Source organism: Ictidomys tridecemlineatus, chromosome 13 (genome assembly GCF_052094955.1).
Source record: "Ictidomys tridecemlineatus isolate mIctTri1 chromosome 13, mIctTri1.hap1, whole genome shotgun sequence".
Taxonomy (NCBI): domain Eukaryota; kingdom Metazoa; phylum Chordata; class Mammalia; order Rodentia; family Sciuridae; genus Ictidomys; species Ictidomys tridecemlineatus.
Genome location: NC_135489.1, coordinates 81,737,454 through 81,760,008, shown reverse-complemented (window position 1 = coordinate 81,760,008; position 22,555 = coordinate 81,737,454). Strand labels below are relative to the sequence as shown.

Genomic DNA, 22,555 nt, shown 5'->3' with positions numbered 1-22,555 from the left:
GGCACATGTCTGTAATTTCAGTGGCTTGAGATGCTGAGGTAGGAGGATCACCAGTTCAAAGCCAGCCCCAGCAAGTGAGGCACTAACCAATTGAGTAAGAGCTTTGCATAAAAAAGAACAAAACTTAAGACAAATTTTGATCACTATATATAAGAATTACGTTTCCTCACATTCCCAATTATATATGCTTCACTTCTCCCTTAACACACAGCAGGAGGGGACCTAACACTCATATTTGTGCCAATATTCTGTTTATGGAATATATTTATCAACTAAGACACTAGAGATTTCTAAGTTCTCACCAGACCAGTTTTGGAATTCCTGTCTACCAACAGAGCCTTTAGATGTTTTTTTAGTCATGATTCTCCAAATTCTTCCAGTCTTCAACTTTTATCCAATTCTAAAGTCTCATTAATAATTTCTGGCCCTTCAGTATCCGTGTATTTGTTTTATGGCTGATAACATTGGGTGACATTGGTTCTTCTGTCTGTCCCAAATTTTTCTCTTCCTATCTCTTATTAGAGTAACAAGTCATTTGCTATGGCACTCAGATAATTCTGGTTCATCTCTTTATCTCAAGACCCTTTACTTTGTTAAAAATGCAAAGATAATATTTTTTTAACAGTGTAATCTATATGGGTTTCAGAATTTGGACATGGAGACTTCACATTGAAAGCCACCATTTCATCCACTCCATGTGAAACATGCCTGTGTGAGAGGACATGGAAGCTGCCTATAGGTTGTTGATAAAGTAAACTGACCACAATGAAAACCTGTACCTAATGGTAAGTTTATGAAAGGCTTATGTGGGAGTTTTGTAAACAACAGAAAGATTTCTCAAAGCAATATTTCTGCCAAATTCATTGTATCTTTGTAGAATTGCTCATTTAGCTCCTATCTGCATCTCATCTCTTCCAGCCTGCAGCAATAGCTGTCTAACTCCTCCTCCTATTTCCCTATAATACAGGCCTCACACTATACTCACTGTTATGCTTTGAGCACATTCCAAATTTCTGTCTTTATATAACAAAGACATAATGAGATAAACCATGGATATGCTGGAGTTGTAAAAGAATAAATTAAATTTATTTATTTAATAACACTTAAATAGTGCTTGCTATATACTGAATTAGGTTAAGAACTTCTAAATATTAATAATACTAACTTGACCCTCAAAAATTATCTTCATTTCACATATGAGTTGTTCTGTGCATTGAGATAGGGTGGGTTTAGTGTCCTGTGCAAAGTTGCAAACTCAGTAATGGTATTAAAGTAATGGAGAGGCAAGTTCAAAGATCAAAAACATGGAGGTCAAATATCAACTATTAGTTGTAAAATATCAGAGGATAGATATAGATGTAACATTCACATTAGAGTAATATTAACCAGTGAGATTATGGGCTTCTTAATAGTCCAGAAGGGATCCTCTGTTCAGGAAAGGTGCTTAGAAAATAAGCCATAGACTAAGTCATTTTTGTCTCGGGTCTCCTCAAATCCTTCATCAGTGAGCCTCTCTTACTCTTCTGGACCCAACTGAAAAAAGGTGGACAGGAGGCTGAAATATAACCTTATCTCTCTATATGGGAGCATGTGAAGTAAAGAGCAGCTTTTCCCACCTCACTCTTTCCCTTTGCTTTTGTTGCAAATTTTCATCACTGCCCTGAAATGCATTCTCATATACTCAGATTAGATTCCTGAAAGTTTTAGTGGCATGGTATTATTTTTATTTTGAAAGGAAAAGCTTATTGATAAAAGATGGTTGTTTTCAATTTTAAAATTTATATAACATGAAAAGACCTACTATCTCATATTTTCTTATACTGTTATCTTACTGATTGTTTTTATTGATCATAATAGTTAAGGGATAAATGAATCTTTATGATTCCTTATTCACAGCTCTGAACTTCATAAGGAAACTTCATGAATTCATTATTTTTGTTTTAGATTACTTATCTTACAATGTTATTATGAATAAACATATTTTAGATAGAACAAACACCAAATTCATTTATAATATATTTTATATAATATATTTAACAATTTTACATATAATTATAAAATATATTAATATAGGGCCTAAAAAAGACAAAAAAAAAGGAAAATTCTCACTATGAGGCAAAGAGGAAAGAATTGTAAAGATGCGAGAACTTTGTTGCACATAGTTTCAGAACAACTCAAACAATGAACTGTTGAACCCAGATTTTGAAGAGTTTTTTAAGACATATCTATGCTAAAATGGCTGTTATTCAATACATACTTGTTGAATGAATGGCTAACAAATAATAATAAATTACTTTTGAAACAGTCATGACTTCCTACTGGAATGGCTTTTCCTGACCTTCCATACTTATCCCTCAGGTCTCACCTTGAATGTCACCTTATCTGGAAAATATTCTTGGCATTATACTCCTGTATAAAAATGGGACAGAGACAAAGGAAGTACTGTGTTCCTAGATCTACCATAAAGGGATGGCCTCTGTTCCTAGTTCTCTATTATATATAAACAACCCTCTGTAATTAGCTCTACACAAAATTTAGCATAATTTCACCTAAGTAAGGTCTAATGCAGTTTTAAATCTTCAGTAGATATTTTTAAATGCACATTAACATTTGATTTATATTGTTAAAATCAACGTACTAATGTTGCTATTTTTAATTTCCCACAGTTTAGAAAATACTTTTATTTAAGATTGTGGGTTTAAAAGTTCTGTGGTTAAATGAGTTATTTATTTTCAGCTTTATGGGATGCTTTTTATGAAAGTAATTTGCCCTTGTGTTCTTGGCCACAGTTCTCTTTCTCCCTGTTAATACAGCAATTGCCATCAGCTGCTTCCCCAAAGCTAAAGATGTCATAAAAGGTTTTTGAAATTTAAAATGTATGGAAATTGAAAGTTAATGTTATATAGGGAAAAGTAAATTTGTTATGTGGGCAAAATGTTTCTTTAGATGTGGGGCTTCCATAAAAACCTGTTTTAATAATTGTGCAGATACACAAATAATCTCATTTTTTCATTTCTATAAAAAAAGCTGGGCTGGAATGAGATGAACATCACCACCCTAAGTGCATGTATGAAAAAGACATGAATAGTGTGAATATATTTATATGCAAGCAGAGAGATGAAAAATTGTGCTGTACATATGTAATATCAATTATAATGCATTCTGTTGTCATATATAACGGATAAGAATAAAAAAATTAAAAAGCTGAAGGGATTTTGATATACTATCACCATTAAGATCATTTAAAGCAAATTTCATTAGTTTTATATTTATTTGTTATTCAAATAAAAATGTTAATCGGAAAAACTTTTAATTCATTAATACTGTTATTGGAATTTAAAATTGATAGAGGTCTAGGGGCTTGAAAAATTAATCCTGAATTTAGTGCCATGATACTCTCTTCTTTGGAGGGAGTTTTTCATAGCACTTCAGTGGCTTCTAGGCCAACATATTTATTTGTATATTTGGATAAGGCCTAGATAATATATTTACCCAAGACGATTCAGCCACTAGTGGCTGTGCATCCTCATGCACATTGGAAAATAGGAAAGAATGTCTAAAGTTCACACTGAAGGAGATCCATCCAAGGGAGCCCATGCTCCTCACAGCAACACCCATTTCAACTACCAAAGCTTAGAGGCTAGCTCTCAAGAAACTATTAGGCCAGCACACCTTCATGTTTGTGGAAGGTTTGCCCTCTACCCTAGTTTAGCACTCTTCTCCACCTCCTTCATCATGGTGAGCTCCAGAGCATTACCCATCCCAGATATGCCATTGCAGATATCCTCCTCCTTCTAGCTATAATTGTCTAATTTTTGATAATGACAATTTTATGTCATTATTTGCAATGGCTTTTGAAAGTATTTTTGTGTTATCACCTGGTTCACATGCACATTTTATGAATACTCAAATTTTATGGTCTATGTATTCTCTAACATTAGCTCTATTAAATATTGACTACTAATCCTAATATTATGTTAAAATTAAGTCTAATATAATGGGAATACAGTTAGATCATATGAGGTTTTATGTATCATTTGTCTTTCCCTTTCCATTATCAATGGTATAGTTATATAACTAGTCACATATTCATTATAATATGTATCCATGTGTCCTCAAATTTAAGAAATGCATAATATCATGACTCTCATAATATCATGAAATGAATGTATATATATATATATATATATATATATATATACACATATTCATATATATTATCACATGAACATTCTTATGAGTACTCTAATGTTGGAAGATACAAATTCCCTTATCAGAACACAAACCATAAAAGTTGGCTGAACTGAAAATTAACCTAATGTGATAACCATATTTAAACAATTTTTTACATAAGAGCATGTAGTATAAAATCAATATTTATGTGGAACTTGAATGATGTATACTCAATTATCAAAGGCATATTTCATATCTATTATTATATACTCATGTATATGATATATGTACAGTATACAAATCTGAGTAACATTATACACTAACCTGAGTTATTACATGTACATTTAAATGGATTTTCATGCAAATTTTTAATAGTTCAATTTCAGGAATATTCATGTTTCCTGATATTCTTATTCATTCCTTCATGCTTGCAGTAACCTTTATAATATTAAATACTAACCTTAATATTACCACTGTAACTATACCTAATTTAGCACAAATCCATATATATTCATATGAGATGTGATGTGTATTTTGACTTATAATTTTAATTATGAATGGTTAAATTAGTATATATTCATCATATGATATATCCATTCATTCCAAGTCCAAAACTTTGTATTCGTATGATTCACTTTAAATCATTTCTAGTTTTAATACACATCTAGTCATCCATATTTTCCTACTCTATTTGACATGAATATTCTTATAATTATATATGGTTTTCAAAATATATATTTATTTTCTTTTTCAAAAATATTTTATTTGTTTATTTTTACGTGGTGCTGAGGATCAAACCAGGGCCTCACACATGCTAGGCAAACACTCTACCACCAAACCACAACCACAACCCTACATATTCATTTTCTACAAAAAATTCAAACTCAATATGTAATAGTAACCCTGATATTACCACTATACCTATACATAGTTTGAATTAATTAATTTTCATGAATATCAGATTCCATATATATTTTAAAATGTAATTTCATTCATCCATGTTGAATTTCCATCAAATATTTTATATATTCATTATATGATATATTTATGCATCATCTAGTTAAAAATTGGTATTCATAGAACTCACAGTACACTTTTTTCTATCTAAAAACACTAATTTATAGGATTTCAAAACATTTTCACATGTATAGTAGAATAAATACTCATGTTACCTAATGCACACATTTATTTAATAATAGTAAATTACTGACACAATATTCAAAACTAACCCTGAACTGATGTTTATACCAAAACCTAATCTTAAATAAAAGCATGTATGGCTATAAACATACATGGTTATGTTCATAAATATATTGAAATTTCAATGATATTTTTGCATATATATTTTGTGTCTTTGTAATATTATATATATTTCGCTATTCCCAATTTAAAAACATTCATGATCATATAACTCACATGATACTTTTCCCTATCTCAGAACTTAAAGATGTATATCTGTTCTCAAACATATTTTCTCCTGTACATCCTTTTGAGTCCTGTATGCTGACATTCACATTCAGAATCTAACACAAACCCTACTTAAAACGAAAATCAATACTAATCTTAAACTCATTCTTCTTCCTAAATCTACATTTGAAACCTACAAACTGAATGTTTCAGTGGATTTTGACATGCACATTGAGTACACTTTCATATATTATCATATATTGACTTCTATAGGACATCCATGCAGCCCCTAACTTAAAAAATAAGTGTCTAAATTACATACCTAATGCCCTTCTATGTTTCAGATCTTACATATTTTTATGTTTTCATACATATTTTCACCTATACATTCTTATGAATATCATGTTTCCCCATACCAATATTCTTCCTAACCCAAACAAAAATGGCATGTTAATCCTAACCTTACTCCCTTACCTAAATCTAATTTCATGAATAGAGTTGTTTTTCCAGTACTGGTATGTAGGGGACTATACACCTGCTGAGAGACTCAAAGGTAGATGCCAGAATGATCCCTGGGGAATATTAAGGTTGCTCTGTAGGCTCTGAGATGCCCAATGTCATCTTCCAGGACAAAAAAAAAAAAAAACATGGTCAGAATGAAGGGATGTGTCTGAAGCAATCCAGAAAAGATGGACAAAACCAGGCCTGTCAGAATACTTGATGCCAGGTGCATTGGTATAACTGTCAACTTGTGAAAATGCCATAGGAAGATGGGTGCAGCCTGCATCCCATGAGGCTCTTGGAAACACCTGGTAGGAGACAGTGGTTGCCAAGGAAGTGACCTCACTTCACTTCTTTGAAGGTAGTGACCCCACCTAACTTCATTGTTGATGGAACTCTCTGAACTTGGAATCCAGGTAGCTAGGCACCCAGAGCCACACACAGTCCCAGTCTGCTTACATGTTTGGACTCAACAAGTGCAGAGTTATACTTTCTTGATATCTACTGATCTGTGGATTGGCAAATTCCAGAAAAGCACCAGGAAGGGCCCTTTCCTGAGAATGAAAGTACTTGATCATCACTGGGTCATGGCAACTTCATTGCGTTTGCCCAAGGAGACCAGAGGTGAGACAGGACAGGCCATTGAAGGTGATCATAGTTTAACCCACCATCAGATGACATTTTGGATAGATGCAGAAGTTCAGGGGTATGTCTTGGTTTGTTTTTGTAAATATGTTTGAATTTGTGGTTTTTGTCTCATATTCCCTGAGAATATGGAGGGAAAAATAATTTATTTGGTATTTAATTGACTGTATAGTGGTGAGTCATTTTGCTGAAGGCTATTGTTTCTATGTTGATATTCCCTATGAATCTGTCATCCTAGGGAGAAGGAAAAAGTGCATCAGTATATATGTTTTGTGTAGTGAAAACATTTCCAGCACTCCTCCTGGCAAGTGTATGAATGAACTGCTGCTTGCCTTGCAGATGGGAAACACCTAATATAGTCTTTAGATCCTCTATTCCTCCTGAAATCTGGCTGCTACCCAGAAAGTCTTCATAAAAGATGTGTACCACCTCCAAACCTTCTGAAATGACTTGGTGAAAGGAGTGCTAAGCATCACTGTGAAATTTAGAAATCACTGACAGGTAAGGTTTTCAGGGGAGAATTCTGCCTGGATAGATGGCAATCCAAGTTGGGCAAGTAGTAGAAGTAATTACCAGAGTCTTGGTCCTGTTTAAAACTCTTTTCAGGGTTTGTTCTTTCATATTGTTCTGTTCCCATAAATGTAAGGAAATTCTTTCCCTCACGTCTCTCATTTGTAAAGCCTCAGGAAAAGCAATTTCAAAATCTGGATGGAGGGCTTGCATCTGTCTCTCAGTGTGAAAGCATTCTATCTAGATATGTCCAGTGACACCCAGTGGATAACTGAAACAGCTGATAGTTCTGAACCCTGTATAAATAATAGTTCATCAGTATCTATGAGGTATTAATATTTATATATATCTATAATATATATTTATATAAAGTATCCCTTATATAAATGTAAATCCCTTATATAAAATATATTTATATTTATATATATTTATATAAGGTATCCCTTATATAAATAATACCTAGTATTTATATATAATGCATATACTCCTGTACATTTCAAATCATCTCTAATTATGTATAATACCTCATACAATATACACATTATGTAAATTGTTATGCTGTATTGTTTATGGGATAATGACAAGAAAAACTGTACTGTATATGAGAAAGGAATTTTTAAATATTATTGATTCATAGTTGATTGAATCCATGGATGTGGAATGCACAGATACTAAGAGGTTGAACCATATAGAAGTTGTACCATATAGGAGTTGAAATATATTTCTTCTTTTTAAAAAAATCAGCCGTAGATGGACACAATAATTGTATTTGTTTGTTTGTTTGTTTATTTATTTATTTATATGGTTTTTAGGATTGAACCAAGTGCCTCACACATGCTAGGCCAGTGTTTTACCACTGTGCTACAACTTCAGCCCTGTAGTATATGTTTTCATATCCACACAAACCCATGAAAAAATTTAATTTATAAATTAGGTGTGGCAGGAGACTAATATTAACTCATAATAAAATAGAACAATTATGCTAAATGAAATAAGCCAGTCCCAAATTATCAAAGTGAAATAGTTTCTCTGATTTGCAGAGGCTATTCTAAAATGCATCAGGAAGTAAAAGGGAGAAAGAAATAAAAAATGAGAAAGGGAATTTCATTAAAATAACAGAAATATCAGTAGAGAAGTTGAAGGAGATTAAGGTGGAGAAAGAAGGAAAAGGAAAACAGTGTATAAATCTTACTGTACATTTTTGGTACATACAGGAATATATGACAGTGAATCCCAAAATCAAGTATATCTGCAAGACACAAATTTAAAACAACAATAACAACAAAACTATAAATAAACTGCAGGAACACCAGTGGAGTAGTTGGAGGGGTGCAGGGGGAGGGAGGAGGGGGGAATGGAGAAATGCTAGGGACTGAATTAGAACAAATTATATTCCATGCTTTTGTGATTATGTAAAAATATATCTTAATGTTATATATGGCTAAAAATCAAAAATAAAAAGAACAATCTCTTAAAAATAAAACAGAACAATTATAACAGTATACTGTGACAAAATTGATAACATTACTATGCTTGTGCTTTAGGGAGATTATTAAGTGAAATAAGGATTACTTGAATACAAGCACTATAATTCCTCAATAGCTTATCTGATAACTAAGATGGTTATTGGGCAGGTAAAATATACAGTGTGGAAACTCTAGACAAAGTGATGAATCACATTCCAAGTGGAATGGGATAGGATGGTGCAAGATTTCATCATGATTCAGAATAGCTTGATTTAAAATTTATAAACATTTACTTCTAGAATTTTCTGTTTTATAATTTTGGATCTCCATTGACTATGGTAGCTGAAACTGCTGAAAATGGAACTGTGGACAAAGAATGGTTACTGTAAATATGAACAGGAATATGGTTTCACAAAGTAATTTAGGCCCTTAATTAATATGCATGCTTTTTAAAGGAATATGACCAGAGAACAAAGTTTTTCTCTGTCTTCTTGTCCATGTTGTCTGATATTTCAACAATTTTACTTTCCATAGCACTTCATTTTCCTTCTATTTTTCCCTTCAGATTGAAATGAATGGAAAAAGTGATCCCCTTTTCTTTTTCCTATAAGCTCTACATCTGAATTGGACTTTAGTTTCTGTGCCTGTCATTGGTGATTAGTTATGACAATTTAAATGCAGGACTTCAGTCCATCCTGAAAGGTTTGCCAACTTTAGACAGTGGCTAATCTCAGATAAAATTTAATAACACCATTACAATTTAACTACTTTAAAAATATAAGCATATTTCATTCAGTCATTGTTTTCTTCCTAATTTTTAATAATGTAAAATTCGACTCAGGTATTTTTGTATGTTGGTATTCTCTTAAGAATAGTATAATCTTACAGGGATGGGGTTGTAGCTCAGTGGTAGAGTGCTCACCTAGCATATGTGGGGCCCTGGGTTGGATCCTCAGCATCACATAAAAATAAATATAAATAAAGGTATTGTGTCCAACTATAAGTAAAAAATAAGTGTTTTTAAAAAAGAATAGTATAATCTTAACATTTCTTCTTCTAGCAAAAATTTAAACAGTAAATTTAAAAAGTAAATTGTAAGTACATGGCTATTACTTTTATTTTTTATTAATGCATTATAATTATACATGATATAAGGGTTGATTTTTACATAATTTTACAAGCATAGATTATAATTTGTTTCAATTTAGTCCCTAGTACTTCCCCCTTCTCCTCTTCCCTTCCCATTTCCTTTCCTCTACTCTACGGTAAGTCTTTCTTCCTATTTATTTATAGATTTTTTTAATTTAGAAAATACATATAAGAAATAAAATACAAATTATACAAAATGTATACAGTGAAGAATATCTTAATATTACAATTAACATTTTTATCTATATTTATATAAAATGCTTCTGTATAAAGTTGTTTTTACAAAAAAACCACAAAAACTTATATTATACATATTATTTTGTATTTGGATTTTTTGTGTAATATCTGTCTGAGTCCTCATTTCACTTAGGTACCATTCTATGTGATAATATAGGAAGTGTGTTTATAAAATATTACAAACACTGTCTGGAACATAATAAGCAATCAAATGTCATTTGTTCTTTGTAATCACCTTATCATAAATGTGAAATTTGTGTTGCTGTTTTCCTATTTGTAAAACTTTACTTTGAAACAATCTCAAATATACAAAAAATGTAAGATTAGAACACAGAGTATTTCTTTTGCTTAAGTCATTTTGAATAAGTTGATAATACAGTGCCTTTCAGCCTAAAATTCTCTAGTACCTATAAATGAGAACATTTTCCTTAGATTACCTGAATTCACCCATCAAATTCAGGAAATTAACATTAATACATCACTAAACTCTGATCAAAGCTCATTTCATATTTTTTCCCAATTATCCCCAATGTATTCTTGACAACAAAAAGTTCCAGTTTAGAATCCTGTATTACATTTAATTGCAATGTCTCTTTATTATCTTCCATTTGGGACACTTCCCAATATTTCCTTAACTTTCATGACCTTGACACTTTTGAAAGCTGTGGGCCATTATTTCGTAGAATGTCTCTTCACTTTCTGTTAGTCTTTTGTTGTTGTTGTTTTATTGGAGATTGAACCCAGGGCCTTGTGCATGTGAGGCAAGCACTCTATCAACTGAGCTATATGCCCAGCGCTTCTGTTAGTCTTAATGGTCCATCATGATCATATTTGGATTTTGTTTCTTCAGGAATTGCACAGGTTATCTGATCTTTTCTATGCATCCTATCAGTTGGCACCTGATTTTAATTTGTCTCATACTGACAAAAACTTGATTATGGTGGTATTGGTCAGATTTCTCTAATGCTATTTTTTTCTTCTCTTTCTAGTTAGCATTATTTATGGGTCAATGAGGAGTATTTTTGGAACATTCCTCATCAAACTTTCAATATTTCATGTAATTATTTCTATGAGTATGGAGTCAGCCTCATTCAAAGATTTACAATGTTATTTATTTTGGTGCCAAATGCTCTCAGATTTGGCCAGTCAGAGGCCCTTTCAATTTGTTTCTGTGTGTTTTAAACATGTATCTATCATTGTTCTTTACCTCTAAATTCATTTTGTACTTTTTCTGAACAAAATGAGCTTTTTTTCTGTACTTTTTTGTACTTTTTCCCTTAGCAGAGAATGGTTTCTGGAACCAAAATCTGTGTGCCAAAAGTACTCATTGATATTGGGGTATTGCTGCTCCTAAGCCCAATTGGTAGAAGAGTTAGGGAACATACCCATATACATATTAATATCTGTATTTCCAAATGTTTATACATGGAAGACCATGAGTTCTTTCTAATACCTCAAGTTCTAATTCAAGGCAATTCTAAATTTTCTTTTTTTCATATTTTCACTTTTCAATAACTAACATTAAAAAAATGTGACTCCCAATATTTGACTGGTTCTGATGTAGGCCAACACTAAATCTGTTAATGCACTTTTGCCCTCCCCCTCTCTGAATACCCTCCTTACTCTTGGCCTCCAACAGTCTATGCCTGGCTGCAGCTGCAAGCTCCCAGAATGAATATCCTCCTCATTTTTTTCAGGCTTCAACTTACTGTGCCAGGTCTCCCCTAGTCCCCTTATCAGGGCATGTCTGCTTTGCTGGGCCCCAATAACAGGATTTTGACTGAACTCTTCAGGAAAGGAAATGAAAAGAACAGTTTCTATCCTTTGATTTTTAAGTTGATGTTACCTATTTTCTCACTACCAGGATTTTTAAAGATTACTACTCTTCTATTGGATGTTCAGGTATGTCACATGTTCTTTTTGTGGTTGTTCTTATAAACAGTGATTTACTGCAGGCAACCTCCACATTTTTTATTATAATTTATGGGAATTTTGCTTGCCAAATTGAGTGCTGTTCAAAGTAATACTAACTAGCTTGCTGGGCATGGTGGTGCACACCTGTAGTTCCAGCTACTCAAAATGCTAAGGAGGCTGAATTTCTTGAGTGCAGAATTTTGAGGTCAGCCTGGTAGCATAATGATATCTCATCTCAAAAAAATATACAAACAATGACAACAGCAGCAAACAAAAACCCCAACACTAGTTTACTCATTTATTATTATTGCTGGTTTAGTTTCTACCTAATTATATTATAGAAATAATGGCTTAATAAATGAGGCTGCTGGGACTAAAATGAGTTTTCAGATAATTTTGGCATTATTTGAAAAACTCCTACTGTTTTCTCATAATAACCATTTTTGAATGAAGCTAATTTAAAAATCTATTGTATGTAATCTATTCCTAGTTATTTAAAAATAAGAATATGAGTTTTTAAAAAGTCTGATGTCCTTTGCATGTCATAGAAAGCATTTCACTGGACTCCCAAACTACCTCTTTTGCCACTTTTCATTTTTATTAGTTTATCACATCATTTATCCTTCCTCAAGTTGCCACCTTGTTTTTATTTCTGCAATAATGCTGTGTTCCTCAAGGCATAGGTACCAAACCATGAGGTGAAAAAAAGTGTATTTGATATTTCATGAGCATTATATTTCTAATCACCAAAGAAATTAAATCTTTATTTGACTTTCTTACAACTAATTCACAGTTTAGAACCATTTATATTTTGACATACACAATGAGGGAGACACCATAATCTTTTTCTGTAATTAGGCCTCTGAAGTTTCAATAAGACCTTCCTCTGTGCCTTTGCTCTTACTGAACATTAGTACTGTGCAGCTTGCCTCCAATCAAAATTACATGCTTTTCTGTCCCATAGTATTTGACTGCACATCTACTAAAACACTTAGAACTTACTTGTGCAATATTTTTTAATAGTCTCTCCTGACTAGACCATGAAGTTTATGAGAAAAATTAAGTGTTATTATCTAGCCATTCATTTCCTGCAGGTAGCCTAGTGATTTATCTCATGTAGAAACTCATTAAATGTTGTCAAACTGAATAATTTATTGTCTTGTTTATACATGCAGCTGGTGGCCCTTATAGCAGAGACTTAATTATTTCTCTTAAACTACTGGACACTTAATTCATTAGTATCTGCTAGGATAAAATTTGACATGTCCAAGTATCCATTTTGCCAATACCTCAAACTATTCAGAAAATAGGCAGTGTAGAAATAAACAATACAAAAATGCCATAAGATTCTTATGCAAAAAGATGGTTTGCTAGTGATTTTTTTCCTCCATCTCGCCCAGTATTTTGACAAGCAGGATACATCTTTTGATTTTCTAGATTTATCTGTATACATATTCATGTTCATTAATTTGAACTTTTTTTTTTAAATCAGAGAACTTTCTTAGATCAGGTCCAGCATTCTAAGCACTTCCAATTTGTAAACACTAAAGGTAATTTAAGGGAAAAAATAAAATTCTGTTATTAGATAGATTCCACATCACTGGTTCTTTTGCTGTATAATTATAATTTATCTGTGTCCTACAGGAGCCACAGCATGGCATAATTCATTCCTATTCTATCTGTCCTGCTTCATACTATAAATAAAGCTCCAAAGGTCATGTTTTAAATGTGGAGCCATCTGAGTAGGACATTTTCCAATGGCAGTGAATCTCATATGTTGGTTAATATCATCTTCAGTGACATATAAAAAGCAACAACTTGATTTTTCCTCAGAAAGCTAAATTTTATTGAATATAAAGGATTATCCTTTATTCTAAGATTGTCCTTCATACTTATTGATGATTTAAATTGAATTTTGCCCTTTCTTTTAATGAAACATTCATGACCAGGTACTGTGAATCTGTACCCTTATAATGTGAAATACTTGAGACAACATATGTTTCAGAATATAGGTTCATTTTGGATTCTGGAAAGATAATAAAGTCCATGTATCCTATATTACATAACAGCCACAGCAGGGTCTGAGGGGACACTCCCTAATCAATTACAGTAATGTTTCTGCAATGAAACATAAGAATATTTATTCTACATGATAGAATAAGCCTGTGAATAGCCTCATGTCAGTTTAGGTCAGGCTTTATTGCCAGATGAGGAGGATTAGTTGAGATGTTGATGACAAATGAGTTACAGGCAAGAATAAAAAGGCATGTTTGATTTTCAAATGTTTGGATTTTGAAATTGTGGATGAGAGGTTGCATTTTAAAATGTTCTTAGTTTGAAAAATTAAGTTGGCTACCCTGTACAGGACCACAAGATGTTTTTTGAAATTTCACTGGTCCACAAAATCTGAAAGCATAGGAAACACTCCTTGAAAACTATTGAAGTGAGTGTAACTATACTTTTATATTCATCCCTAGCCAATAATAATGTCCCTTTCCATTTTGTTTGCAAGGAAATACATTGTCAGTTATAATCTTTGAATGTTGCAAGATTCCCAAACATGCTTTTTTTAATTGAAATAATTAAATTTATCTTGTTGTAATTTTCAGAGATTAGGGCAGGATAGGTTGCAGTCTAAACCCATCTACAATGTGAAATGATGGGTTAGGATTTTCCTAAAGGAATGACTTCTAACCAGAAAGGTCTTCTTGGTTGTATTTGTTTGGGTTAAATAAAATTGTGAACATAAGACTTGAGGTTGGTCTGTGTTGGGTAAGGGCACAAATATCTATGTGAATTTAGGTTAACTTTGGCATTAGTAGTTTATGTACCTATTCATCAAATGGAGCTAATAGTTCCCACCCAACAAGTACAAAATGAGTTAGCAGTCATGAAAATACTTGGATGAGGAGGACACTTTAACATGTCAAATGGCTGTTTTGAGAAATAATTTATATAGTATGAAGCAACAAAATAAAAATAACACAGATATACAATTCTTATCCTAGCAAATTTGTCCAGAAAGTAGACTTCATACTTTATCCTAGCTAGGCTATAATTAACTATTGCTTAAAAACTCTATTTTTCTTAGCCATTGTGTCAGTTATTTATAGAGTTCTAAATTTAAAATCTACTAAAATCTAAATTTAAAATCTACTACACAGGTACTTTATCCTAGCTAGGCTATAATTAACTCTTGCTTAAAAACTATATTTTTCTTAGCCATTATGTCAGTTATTTATAGTATTCTAAATTTAAAATCACTTTTTGCCTGCTTTGTGAAATGTACCTGCCTGATCTCAATTTCCTTCTTGGGAAGGAAGAGATAAAAAAAGATAATAAATTAATTATATCAAGTACATTAAAGTGCACCATGTAAAATAAGGTGACATTACTTGTGTTTGTTAAGTGTTTTTTCTCTCCTATATGTTTAATTTTTAAAAAATATTTACTTTTTAGTTGTAGTTAAACACAATACCTTTATTTTATTTATTTACTTATATGTGGTGCTGAGAATTGGACCCAGGGCTCTGCAATGCTAGACGCATGCTGTACCACTGAGCCACAACCCCAGCCCTAAATTTTAAATTATATATAAAACCATTTCAGAAATCTGTCCTGTAGACTAAAATAAAACTTAGGTATTTTAACAACAAAACTACACTAGAACACTATACATGACAGCCCTTTTATGAATGGCATTGAACTGGCAGAAGACAGTTGGACATACTGTTACATACTGAGTGTTCAATAAATATAACCTGGATAGATGAAAAGTAGGGAGGAAAGAAAAGAGAGAGAGATGCTAGCCTTTGGGCTTAGGTTCCTTATATCTCTTCTCCATATCATGGCTACCATTCTTAAATGAAATGCAAAAACTAATTCCTTACAAAATCTACAGCATGGGAACTGAGAATAAATGGATTTGAAAGATCTCTGGGGAAACATGGAAATTTTCTAAAATTATCATGGTGGATATTGGCACAACTCAGTAAATTTACTAAAAAACATTGAATTGTATACTTTTCCAGGTGAATTTTATGATATATGTTATAATCCAAGAAATCTATTTTTTAAAATTCAAATTACATTTTATTTTAAAAGCTTTGAGGTTCCTTCAGAGGTACATATAACTTAATAAAACATAGTTACATATAAATATATGTAATTATCAGATGAGGCTGAATGTGCTGGTGCTAAAGTAGGGGAATAAAACAGGATACAGCAGACCCAACAACTGGAGCTTAATCCAGAAGATTCATGAATTCCAAGGCAAGCCAGGTGATTTTGCAGGATCTAAGCTGCCATTCCTTAAATGGCTGTGACATAAATTGATCTGATACTAGGCAGTTTACATATATTATCAAATTTAACTTTACATTTTTTTTTTTGGTACCAGGTGATTAAACCTAGGAGTGCTTAAACACTGAGCCACATCCCCAGCTCTTTTTAAAATACTTTATTTACGGAGATAGTCTCAGTAAGTTGCTAAGGGCCTCATTAATTTGCTGAGACTGTCTTTGAACTCAAGATCTTCATGCCTAGGCCTCTTGAGCCCCGAGGATTACAGGTGTGTACCACCGCACCTCACTATGTATATTATTAAATTATTTTAATATGTCGTGGATTGATTTTCAAAATACTTTGAGAACAGGTTTATATTCAGATGTTTTGTTCTTTAATTGAAACTCACCCCTGTTAGTTGTGTGAGCCAGTGATGGTAAAGTCTTCAGATAGAAAATTGTTTTTTATACAGTTTCTTAGTCATATCCTATTTTTGTAAACAATAATGGACACTTGCACTTGGAAACACCATTAAATATGTTTTACCTCAGAATTAGGATAAATAGAAGGATGATATGATAATCTCCATATTAAAAAGGAAACTGATTTGTTCACCAATTAATTGGGTTTAAAATATTCTAGGGATTGACATACTAGGAATAAATATAGCATACTGTATAAATTGGAGATTATTACTCTTCAAATCCAAAGTATCCTATGAAATCACAGGATGAGTGCATCACCCAGTGGAAGATGTTGCTAAGTGCAAGTGATTGTGAGCCCTGCCTATGGTACTTGTCTTTCCAGCTGGGATTCTATAAGATGCTCCCCAAAGACACTTTACTTTTCTCTTGGGAAGTTAAGAGGAATAGACCTTCATATTTATTTCCAATTTTTATGAGGAGTCTATACTTTTTCCATTTGAAGAAGAGGTGGAAACTTCCTCTTTCTTTGGCAATAAAATGGGTGAGGATAGCTTGTGCAGCTTTAAAAAAAAATAGCCCCTCTTATATCAGCATTTTCTGAAGTGTGGTATACATATTACTAGAAGTAGACAAACACACATAATTTAAATTTGCTTCTTATTTTGATGCTTATTAGAAAAGAGAATGCCTTGGTTGTACCATACTTATCATTACATAAATATTATTGGTGAAGTTAAGACTAGAGCAGGTGTCAGCACCCTATCCAGACCAAGTGATGAATTACTGACGCAGTGCTCAGGTATGCCTGAGAAAGTGTTGCTACATTTTTTTAAAATATCTTTAGTTGTATATATTTTATTTATTTTTCTATTTGGTGCCTCACACATGCCAATAAACCACTAAGCCACTGAGACACAACCCAAGCCCTGTTACTGCGTTTTTATAGGGATACAGTAAAATCTTATTTTCATAAAATGGTAATAATTAAATATACAACATTTACACACAATTGTGAACTGGAATCAAACCTGTGCTCTGTTTTTTCTTTCTATTTTATTGTTAAAGGCAACATGGGTCAACAGGTAAAAATGGAATTTTTTAAATATAAAGGTATAATCTGTGAGCGAAATGTTAATACAAGGGAATGATTGAGATGAAATCAATTATGTATCTTTAGATATTGAGACCAAATTTAGTAATTGCTTGGATCATCTACTACTTTATAGAGTGACCAGCTGTAAAGAAAACTATTATCCCACAAATATGATAAAAATATATTTGAAGTTTGTTTTTTTCATAAGCATATTGAGAATGAACCTATTACCTTGTATGCCATAAGTTTAGGGACATGCATTCAGGTGTGATTCTTTTTAACCACAAGTGTTATTTTGAAACAAACACACAAAAAATGCTGCACACAAAAAGTATATAATAAAGGTTCCTCAAAAATTTCAACATAGAATTAATCATATAATCTGGATATTCCACTCCTAGTTACATACCAAAAGAATTGAAAATTGATAATGAAACAAATCTACACCTATGTAGAACTATGTACAGGGTAGCACTATTCACAATAGCCAAAGGGTAGACAGGGGAGAATGGGGATCAGTTTCCTCTTGGGGTGGTGAAAATTTTTTGTAACAAGATAGAAGGCATGGGCAGGTTGGGCTGCTGCAGCTGCAGCTGTGGGAGTCAGGGCGCTGCATGTGAAAGGTTCCAGATGCATCTGTGGTTCCAGCCCTGCCACCCTCAGCCTCTCCCACCCTAGTCTCTGGGCTGGGTTCTGAGGGAAAGAGAATGTGCTAGCCTCTGGAGCCCCTTGGAAACCCCTGGCAGCCTCCAACACCGCCCTCCTTCCCTTTGCTGAGGCTGGCCTCACTGGGTGCTAGGCTACTCTGCGGGAAGGCGGCTGTGTGCTGTGGAGATCCTGCTGACCTCCAGCCTTGCAACTTTGCCCGGCCCTGCAGGGGCCCGCCCTTCTGCTCGCCTTCTTCATCAGCTGGCTGGAGCAACGTGGATCTGGGAGGTCTTTGGGCTGAGGAGGTGGCAGCTCCTCAGGCTCCATCGTGTCCGTGGGTGGAGACTTCGGGAATCTGCTAAGGAAATTCAAGCTGGTGTTCCTAGGAGAGCAGAGCGTTGGAAAAACGTCCCTGATCACCAGATTCATGAATGACAGTTTTGACAACACTTATCAGGCAACAATTGGCATTGACTTTTTATCAAAAATCATGTACTTGGAGGATCCAACAGTATGATTGCAGTTATGGGACACAACAGGTCAAGAGCGGTTCAGGAGCTTAATTCCTAGCTACATTCGTGACTCCACTGTGGCAGTTGTTGTTTATGATATGACAAAAGTTAACTCATTCCAGCAAATACAAAATAGATTGCTGATGTCAGAACAGAAAGAGGAAGTGATGTTATCACCATGCTAGTAGGAAATAAAACAGATCTTGCTGACAAGAGGCAAGTTCCAATTGAGGAAGGAGAGAGGAAAGCCAAAGAGCTGAATATTATGTTCATTGAAACCAGAGCAAAAGCAGGATACAATGTAAAGCAGCTCTTCTGACGTGTAGCAGTGGCTTTGCCTGGGTTGGAAAGCACACAAGACAGAAGCAGAGAAGATATGATTGATATTAAACTGGAAAAGCCTCAGGAGCATCCAGTCAGTGAAGGAAGCTGTTCCTGCTAATCTCTCATGGCATCTTCAACCCTTCTCCAGAAGCTCGCTGCTTTAGCTTCTTTACTCTCATTGATTGCAGTGTGAATATTGTCTTGAACCTTTTCCCTTTAGTAATAACGTATTGCAATTCATCATTGCTGCCTATATCGTGGACATGATCCATTAGCTTCACATGCACAAAAAAGTCAGTGTCTTCATTGTTTATATTTTACAAAGAAACAAAAGATTCCAGCATATTCCAGTGATAACCTTAAATATCAGATACATTTTCTTTACATTTTTTCTTTTTTTATGTTAAGATAATGTACTTTAAAATGATGGAAATCTCAACAATATGAGCATGGCTTGGTTAAGGAGCAATATGTTCTCAGCAGCATTTACCCTACCTACTTGATCTTTCCCTGCTTTTCTTACCTTTCTGTTATCTGCATTCCCTATTTTCATCCTCTCACAAAACAAACAGGTGGTGGCAATGCAGCAAACCCATTGGAATTATCCTTCAATTTTACAGATAGCCACTTGCTTTAGGCAAAGATGTCCAAAATTATTCTTGAACACTGATATAAATTACTTAGACCTTCTTTGAGGTCAAAACATGGTGAACAATGCTTAAATGAGGAAAAGGTTCTGGTATATACTCAAAATTAATCCTAATGAACATACTGAGTACTTATAAGTAGATGAGCATAAAATTTATTTCTGACCAAGACAAATGACTTTTTCACATGTACTTTATTAGACTCTGGGAGAAAAAAAATAACCTAGTGCTTCAGAACAGGTTTTTAATGTTTAATTATCATCATAAAATCAGTTCCAATTAACTCTTTCTCCCAAGTTTTTAAAATTGTTGATATAGCTATTGTTTGTTTTAAAACAAAAAACTATACCACCACCCTTTTAAGCAACAGATTTTGCTTGTATTTTATTTCTTTTAAAAAATGCTATGCAGGCAAGGCATTGTGAAAATCAAATTCCTTTAAGAAACAGTGGAAGTATTTAAATTTGATGACTTGATCAAAACTATGACAAATAGAGATAATGATATCTAAAGCTTACCCACAAAACCCTCACAGAATAACAAATACCCTACTCTGAACATTTTAAGTCAAAATCAAAATGGAAATAATTTTTTGTAAACTCCTAGAGGTAGATAAGAACATTGAAAAGGGAAAGGAGAGAATGAAAATAAAAGTAAATATTATGCAGATTTATGCTTTATATTTTAGTGTTTTTTTTAACAATGTTGGGTCTTTCAAGCTGGTTTTGCTTTTTATTAGATCTGTATTGTTTGGTTAATTAACTAGTGATTTAGTTTTATATATAAGCTACAATTAATCTTTTTTGCTTTGGTAATATTTATTTCTTTGACTTTTTTTTAGAGTTGAATTTTTAGATATTTTGGTGAGTCATTTAGAGCTTCATCACCATGGCAATATGCATTTTTCTTAAAACACTGCAAACAAATATACTAGGAGTGCACCCTTTTAATCTTTACTAGTTACTGTGAGATTGCTGTGTAAGTTAATAAACAGATATGTAAATACATTGTTTGCACGAGAAAATTTCTGAGCTAAAGCTCATGAAATGCCTGCTGAATTTATGTTGTAAGCATTACTTAACACAGTATAAAGAAGAAAAGACAACAAAATAACTTCATACTTCCTTGTCTCCTCATTGCTACAAAACCCTTAACACAGAAAACCTTGCTCCCCACTATTCTTCTTCCTCCTTCACTTCTCATTTATTGTCACCTTGTAATATTCAGAGAGAACTTGGATGTTTTCAGGTGATCATTAGCCCACATACCTGTAACTTATACTCAAAGATGAGATGGAGTTGCAAAGTGCTTTTATAATAGAATGTTATTGCTAAAAGCAAAAAAAAAAAGATAGAAGGCATGATTCCATAACATTCTGAATGCACTAGATGCCCTGAATTTGAATTATTCATTTTAAAACCATAAATTTTATGTCATGAGAATTTTACCTAAATTAAAAAAATGCAAAGATCTATCTATTCTGTAGTGTGGTATGTTTAATAAATAGAATGATGTTAGGGTATGCATAAGCATTACTTGATTTAGGAATTACATATCTATTTCATAGTTTTCTTTTTATGGTAAATTATATTAATTTTCTACTTTTAGAAATATAAATTTTTTTAAGATAAATTTTAAGTTTAAAAGGATTAATATAAAAGAAAGAAATAATAAAAGTACAGATGACAAATGAAGACAATTAAGAGATGAGTGAAAACAGTAGAAACTTCAAGAAATACTGTATTTTATGTTCAAGCCAATTAATTTTTAATGAGAAAATATTGAATACTAATTGTTGTTCATATCAAAGTTGAACAAAATTTGTTTCTTGCCATCAGGAATTTCATCTAATAAAGATGATAAACCATATTCATAGATAATTTTAGGCAGAGGCTAAATGTGCCAAGTGCTCAGACAGACTGAGATCAAGATCAGGAACCTGTTTGGTTACCAGTACCATTCAAGAAAATGAAGAGAGAGAGAGAGAGAGAGAGAGAGAGAGAGAGAGAGAGAGAGAGAGAGAGAGAGAGAGAAATGAACTAAAGCCAAAAATAGCAACTTAGTTTAGGCATTGTTGGTTGGTAGAAGGGGTTTTGATGGGACACTATTTTAGAGAACAATTTGCCTTCAAAGATAGAGATGAGGAGCTGCAGTAATTAACAAATGCACAAGCAGTGTATTTAAGTTCTATGCACTGTATTACTTTCTGTCTGTACTTTTTCTCTCTCAGTAACCTGACAGTTATCTGGGTTTTCTGTCCTTGATGATAGTATGCTAAAGCACTTAAGAATGCAGGCTCTGAAGCTCAATTGCCTTGGTTTAAATTTCAGTTCCATTAGTTATATGTCATGTAAAGTTAGTAACATCACTTGCTTTTACTATCTTAGTTTTCCAACTTGTAAAATGAGAATACTATTATTATCTACATTACAAATTTGCAGTAAGGATTAAGTCAAATAATTAAGTGGATAAAGCATTTTTCTATTATGGTGCTGGGAATCAGATCCAAGGCCTGGTGTATAAGAGGTAAATGCTTCACCACTGAGCTACACCCCAGCCTTGACAAAGTGCTTTTAATATTGATTTGAACTTAGTAAGTAATAAATAAATGATAGCCATT

At 33.0% G+C, this 22,555-nt stretch overlaps 1 long non-coding RNA gene and 1 pseudogene across 3 annotated transcripts in view; both read left to right on the top strand.

The window, feature by feature from the left end:
• Positions 1–22,555, top strand: part of LOC144369935 (uncharacterized) — a 112,825-nt gene that overhangs the window by 27,629 nt on the left and 62,641 nt on the right. For all 3 annotated transcript variants that reach the window (XR_013429785.1, XR_013429786.1, XR_013429784.1), the window contains exons 2-3: positions 647–785; positions 7,066–7,227. This is a non-coding gene — a long non-coding RNA (uncharacterized LOC144369935). The remainder of the gene's footprint in view (positions 1–646; positions 786–7,065; positions 7,228–22,555) is intronic.
• LOC144370190 (ras-related protein Rab-6A pseudogene) lies at positions 18,787–19,406 on the top strand (annotated as a pseudogene).